The 7,626-nt window shown below is 35.6% G+C and overlaps 1 protein-coding gene across 1 annotated transcript in view; it reads right to left on the bottom strand.

The window, feature by feature from the left end:
* Positions 1-4,133, bottom strand: part of LOC106478279 — a 32,776-nt gene extending 28,643 nt beyond the window's left edge. Inside the window, exon 1 of the mRNA XM_022381862.1 lies at positions 4,029-4,133. The gene's annotated coding sequence lies outside the window, so the exon portion shown is untranslated. The remainder of the gene's footprint in view (positions 1-4,028) is intronic.
* Between the last annotated feature and the right edge of the window lie 3,493 nt (positions 4,134-7,626).

Here is a 7,626-nt window from a genome sequence, read left to right as displayed (position 1 = left end):
GTACAACAAAGTCTTCACACTATAGAGATTATAGGCATATGATAAACACTACATATATATAGTTCTCTTCTTCTTGTCAAAAATCCACTTAGGCCTATTCAATTACTTTAGAATTTCGGTTGACAAGTCGAACTATTTTCTCTATATTATTATCGTACTAGTATTCTGTGTGTGGTTCACTTATAGTTGTGGCGCAAGTTACCGTAATTCGTTTGGTCTTCTTTCTTCTGAAGATCCTCTGTTCCTTTTGTCAAAGTGTACTCAGGATGATTCAATTACTTTAGAACCACGCTTCGACGGAATAAAATTATCCTTCTTGTCTTTTTTTATACTGTTAGTTTCACTCTAACATATTAAACGTTAGGCCTATCACCTTTGCGGTACTTAACTTCATACAACTATATTCTCTTTGCTATTATCTGTCTATTGTTGTTTGTCTACTGCTTCCCACTCGTCTCACGCTATTTATAACTTTATTACATAGTCGTCTAGCCACTTTCTATATTCTCGACACCAATTAGTTATTAACAAAACCTTCTACAATGGGTCTGCTTTTAACTCTTATCATAACAAAACTTAAAAATAATAGAATATTCACTCACAAATATAAATTAATCACTAATATTTAAACCAAACAGTCTTTTATATCATGACAGATAGTAAGAATCAAATTATAATGCCTAGTTCCTGTAAGAAGACAATAAATTAACAGTTTGATAGGACGTTATCAAAAAATCGTTCTTGCAGAAAAACAGCTTAGACTAATATTTCGACTTCCTAGTAACTCAAGCGATTAAACTCACCTAAGTCAAATTTTCAAACCAGCAGCCAAATGTTCTTTTGGTAACTTAATAAAGCAGTTACACTTTACCATAAACTTTCTAGCTCTACACTGAAGCCAGGCATCATTTGGATATCATTCAACTATGATCATTTTGGATGGTTGTAGAATTTTAACGGGGAGTTCTAAAACGTTCTTGGTTTGACGATGACAATCAACTTGTGAAAGATTTGCCTTTTTCTCCTTGTGTCTAATGTAAAAATAGGAGAATATTCTAAGTGTTGAGTACAAAGAAAGTATATGCTAAATTATTATTGTTCATGTTATCAAAAACCTTGAAAACATAGGATTCAAATGATTTAATCTCAGTTCTTTTTGGACGATATCTAGAATAAGAAGTTATTTGCACAACGAGTTTTATATTTCGTATTTCCATGTCAGTTTTTTTCCTATCTGTGCGTAACATATATTCCAATTTAGCAGTAACGAATAAAAACAATGTTTATAAAAATGTATTGTATTTTTTATAATCTAAACCATTAGTTGACCTATGGGTAACATGGGGGGATGGTGACGTTCGAATCTTAACCCCATATGTTACTCCCAGGAGGGGTTCCTATGTCTTCCTCGTGTGGTAAAACGCATACGTCAGCTAGTATATTAACATCTGAATTCAGTGTTTGTTTGTTTGTTTTTGAATTTCGCGCAAAGCTACACAAGGGCTATTTGCGCTAGTCGTCCCTAATGTAGCAGTGTAAGACTAGAGGGAAGAAGCCAGTCATCACCACCCACCGCCAATTCTTGGGCTACTCTTTTACCAAAAAATAGTGTGATTTACTGTCACATTATAACGCCTCCACGGCTAAAAGGGCGAGCATGTTTGATGGGATGGGGATTCGAACCCGCTACCTTCAGATTGCGAGTCTAGCGCCCTAACCACCATTTTATACAAAGCATTAGAGTAAAGTTAATAAAGAACTCTATTAAAATTAACCATTATACTTAGTGAACTGAGATTGCAAAACAGGCATAACACGAGTTCTAGTTCCAAGAAGTGAGACTGCAATAATTAATCTCAACAGATCATTTTATTTGAGAACCAGGGGTTCGAGACCTACTAGATATAAAACAAAAATATTGTGCTAGGCTTCATGCCATCTTGTTATAATGCTGCTTTAGGCTAGCGTAAATTTAATTTATATTTTGTTCTTCTGGTGCTATCCAGTTTTTGTGGTGTAGTCATAAAACATCTCTGACCATCCTAGCTTTTGAAACTGTTAATATAACAGTTTGTTTTAATACCATGTAAGTAAAATAAAATGTATGCATGAAACACAAATGGAGGTCACTCCTTAACACCTAACTGATCAGTTACGAAAGTTTTATTATAATTCACGTAACTCATGATTGCTCCCTTGGAAAAGAAATAGTGGATTTTATCTATCATGTTTCCTAAAACCGCTTTATTTATTTAATTTGCTAAATTTCGCGTAAAACTACTCGAGGGCTATTTGCGCTAGCTGTCCCTAATTTCTATGTGTGGGAAAGGTAGCTAGTCAACTCCACCTACCAACAACTCTTGGGCTACTCTTATCTGACTAAATAGTAAGATTTAACCGTCATTCGTATAGAGCACCCATGGCTCCAAAATGAGGAGGATATTTTTTCAGAAACAATTCGCGATCCATGAATCCTCAGAGTCACAGTCCAAGCACGCTAACCATTACGCTGAGTCCGGTCAAAGTAGATCTTGAAATATAACTTTGGTAGTTTTTTTATGCACCAAAGATTCTTGGAAGTTGTTATATATGTATTTATAACGGTAGCTTGTTTTAAATACTGAGTGGGATGATTAGGTCACGTTTATCATTGTCTTATTTTTATAAGCCATCATGCTGGAGACTCAGATAGGTGTAGCAATGAACCGGTTTTACGTTATTCTAACTCAAGAATAAAAATAGGGTAAATGATTTCGCTACTGTAATTCAGGACCTGCATATATTTTCCTTAAGATATTCCGTTGGTTTTAAATTTAAACGCACGAAACACTATTAATTGAAGCCCAATCACGTGTACTCGTGAAGACAAATGATGTTTGATTTATGAATAAATAAATAGTGAATTTTGAATACTTATTTTAAGAGAGCTTATTAAAATTTCGCTAAGACATCTCAATCTACTCAAACATGACTGTAAAGATATGCAGCCAATTCCCTGATTAAATTGTTTGTTTGTTTGTTATGAATTTTGCGCATAGCTACACGAGGGCTATCTAATTTAGCAGTGTAAGACTAGAGGGAAGGCAGCTAGTCATCACCACCCACCGCCAACTCTTGGGCTACTCTTTTATCAACGAATAGCGGAATTGACCGTCACATTATGACGCCCCCCATGGCTGAAATGGCAAGCATGTTTTGGGTGTGTGGTGATTAAATTGTCAGCTATAAACGTTTAACGTTTAGAATCGTTAATCTCAATATTTTGCAACAATGTTGGACACACTGCCTTAGTGAAGGTAGTCAGGCTCAAAATACAACTTTTATTTTTTAGTTTAAATGTTATACCGCTGTTTGAAAATGTGATAAAAGATTATGGTACTATACAAAGCATAAAATCGTTGTGCAAATAATTTAGAAAATAATCCACTATTTATACTATTTCTTTGCTATGTAAGTGTTATCATAAGTACGGTAGTACTTATAGCAGGAATGGGCCAGATGTGCAATACAAATTAAAATCTCAAACAAACTGCAAACAGCATGTAAAACAAAACTTTATAGGCACTTTACAAAAACTGTTGAGTAGTAAACAAACCAACTGCAGAGTAGCATGCCACCAAAGCACTTGAGAAAGTCGGTAGAGTAAAAACAAAAATTTCACAAATCCACAAATTTTTCAATCTGACTATCTGACTAACGTTGTTGAAAAGGCATAGCTCTCTCTTGCCTTCATCTTATGCAAATCTAATTGCACGTAATTGAATTAAGCTACCTTGGCTAAAAACGTTTTTCTTAGTTCTACTTTATAACCTTGGTAATAACAATAACCATTTTGCAACACGACTAACAAGCTAACGGTACACCAGTAGCCATATTTTATGATTACGAGCATGCTCTGTGAGTTGCCAAGTAACAACCTGCCCTCATATCACGTACTACTTGATTAGCCTACAGATGTATCAGTTAGATAAAAACAAAAACGTTCACTACGTAGATTCTATAGATCTAGGTTATAACTATGATCTAACCTTTGAAAGCGAAGTTTTCAGTCCTATACTTCTGACTCGAGGTTTCTGTGTTGGACAAAGCAATTCTATCATAGCACTCGGTGCCTAAGACGTGAGGACGAACGCCACCACTATCAAAGTCTGACACGGCTTCGCTCGAGCGCTCTGGACTGAAAACGACATCGATAAGTTGTGTAATGTACCTTTGCATTGTTTTCAAACTAAGTGTGACCTATTGACATCTAAGGTTGTACAAGAAACAGTGCAATTTTTAAAATATGCATTTTAAGGACACAAAACGAGAGAAAAGGAGAAAATCTTATGTTGATAACCTTGAAAAGTCTTTGTCCTGGCGAAGAGATCTTTATTGCAAGAATAGAGATAAGGTTAGAAACAGTAATGCTGAATATGCGAAACAAGCCTTAGCCATTAATCCAACCAAAGAAAAGACTGCCACCCTTGTAATATTGAAGAAAAACTATAGCAAAGATATCAGCAAAAGCCAGAGATAGCTGTAAGAGAAGCTACGAGAAGGATAGGCCTAGAACAAGGTATGAATGGGCGGTATAACATTACAACAGTTGATGATTTTTGACATGGTTGAACTTCAAAGTGGATGTGACCATCGTTCCACCCATTCCCACTTCGTGTTTTACTTTAAACTTATAGACGTGAATTGAGCTTTATAAGTAGTTAATCCTCTTTAAATATTCAACAAATATATAAGAAATCAGCGGTTTTGATACTATTCTTTTGGCGCACCCCTTTCCATTCAGATTGCTATAATGTCTCACATAATCAAAGTATGACTATTGGAGCTTCAATATTGTTTCCAACATTAAACAGCCCCTTTACGATATACATTTTGTTAGAATCACGTAATTTGATTACATACATGCATCTGTTTTTGGTTGCTGAAACAAAGTTTACAACAGAGAAATTTAGTTATATATATACCTTTCATTTACTTTGAACAATTACCATGTTACAAAAAGCACACGATGTAAGAATGAGCGGAACGATGGCGGAACTTTGAGGTTGCACTGTGTCAAAAAACACCAAGTGTTGTAATATTCATCCGCCCATTTCTACCTTGTTTCCTTACTTTTTGGTGCTCCCATTTCTACTTCCTAATTTTTTATTTAAAAACTTTTTTACTCTTATTTTAATACTAAACCGCAGTCGAATGTGAATTGTACAGTGTATTCTGCCATATTAGGTTACAGTTTCATCTTATACAAAACTCACATCAGGCTGTGTTAAGTTTGAGAGCGAGTGAGTTTGAATTTAAATAAACGTATTTTTTAAAACCAGAACATAGAAGTGAGTTATCAAAGTAGCCAGAAACATGTTTCAATACTCGTACTCTGTAATACTTCTTACCAATTACGCTTAAATCTTTTTGAAGCGGTTTATGATTCAGTGCTGACTTTTTGTAATAAAAATGGTACGTTAACTACATCTTAAATATTAATTTCTTTATAGTCTTCAAACGAATTTACCAAAAGAAAAAAGAAAAAACCGTGAGTGCAATGAAAAATGCAAAGAGCGTGTATAACAAACTTTACCACCTTAGATATTATAAGACAATAGTTAGAAGAAATAAGGGTTGACTTTGAAAAACCAAATATTTCTGTTAGTTTGTAGTATTTTATACATACTTTCAAAAATGGCATGATCGTGTAATTTTAAAAAATCATGTTCTTCCAGGTAAAGTTAAAGCACACATCATATTACGTATGTAAAGATGGAAAAATCGTAGTGACACCTCAATAAAGATACATTTATAAGCACGTAATGACGTGTCAGAATGAGTAAATCAAGCCATTGATTCCCAAATGGTGGTACGCATTCGTCCAAGGACTACGATAACAATAATACAAAAACAAAGACTTTAAAGCAAAATAAAATATCATATTACTAAAATATCGCAGCTTAGCTAGTAACATTATCAGCCTATGTGATTATTTCGCTAGTCATAAGTAGTTTCGGATGTTTAGCTTTTTATTGCAAACTTGAAGTTGAAGCCTGTTTGCATTCAGTATGACGTTTGAATTGTTACATCTGCTATATAAAACAATACACTTGGTAAAGACAGTGTTGTGAGAAGATACGTGTCTTTGCTAAGAATATCAATGCTGTCAGGCCTACTACAAAGGCTGGTACTCAGATGAATGAGAGTTGTTTTAGAGACACTTCAGTCAAAATGGTTGAGAACCACCGTTTAGTATGTCCTATAATGTTACAGTGGTAAAAATAATTTTGAATAACTTACACACTACCCGAGTCATGTTCAGATCTTCACATGTCACCATTACAAATAATCTGTTCGTTACTGGCATATTCAAGCCAAGCGTGGACTAGTGGTTAGCGTGATCGGACTATGAATCAAGTGTTCGTGGTTTACGACTCATTGCCGCAAAAATTCAATCCGAACTTTGGGACTGTGAGTGTGCCATAAGAATGAAGGGAAAATACCACTATTTAATTAGAAAAATAGCTCAAAAGTTGGCGGTGGACGCTGTTGATTAGCTACTGCCTTCCATCTACAGTCTATCAATTCAAAGTTAGGGATCATTATGCACAGATAGTCCCTTGTGTAGCTTTGCGCGAAAATTATGCAACAAACTGACATAACCAAAAGCAGACTAACTGCTACAGAGGCAAACAGTATATGAAAATGTATTCCTTATATAATATATCTTTCATATTAGTACGTTTTACACATGGCTAGGGAGCTCGACTCACAAACTGCGGGTTCGAGTCCCCGTCCCACCAAACATGCTTGCCCTTTCAGCCGTGGGGGGCGTTATAATGTGACGGTCAATTCCACTATTCGTTGGTAAAAGAGTAGCCCAAGAATTGGCGGTGGGTTGTGGTGACTAGCTGCCTTCCTCTAGTCTTACACTACTAAATTAGGAACGGCTAGCGCAGATAGCCCTCGTGTAGCTTTGCGCGAAATTCAAAACAAACAAACAAACAAAAACTATACCTCAGCGGATATAAAGTTGTAGTGAAACGGGATACATCAGAACTATGTTTTTACATTGTTTAATATTTCGATAGTAGTGTGATACCGCTGAAAATACATCGATTTTTGATAGGGTATGCAACAACTCTTTTCGACGCAAAAATGCATAGACTCAGACCATTAAGACTTGTTCAGATCAAGGATTTCCAAGATGGAGGTATTCCTTGTATATAATGGCATTGGAAAACAAAATAATATGGGCCAATTTGGGGTACCAGAACCACCCAGAAAGAGACTGCAACAAGTTGTATCCCACCCAAGGTAAGCACCATGTAACAAGTAGAATCCACAAACAAAAAGGTCAGTGGCAAAAGTCGTCCATATGCCCCAGACACCACAACGCAACATAATCAGAGAATATGTTCGTCTGGGAACGAAGCAAACAGGTTATGATTTCACCAAGATAAGGCTTCCAGTCATACCTACCGTTAAACCGTTGCATACTTCAAGCAACTGGAAAATGAAACATGTATTCATGTTATACCATATGAAGATATGTAGGACTGTACTACCAGACTGTTGAAATAGATGCTGGGATATCTTCTGTTCTCGTACACCATTCGGATTAGGGAAAACATTCAAGAACGA

The sequence above is a fragment of the Limulus polyphemus genome, unplaced genomic scaffold (genome assembly GCF_000517525.1).
Source record: "Limulus polyphemus unplaced genomic scaffold, Limulus_polyphemus-2.1.2 Scaffold196, whole genome shotgun sequence".
Lineage (NCBI taxonomy): Eukaryota > Metazoa > Arthropoda > Merostomata > Xiphosura > Limulidae > Limulus > Limulus polyphemus.
Note: the sequence above shows the minus strand (reverse complement) of the source record. Positions and strands in the feature narration are given on the sequence as shown.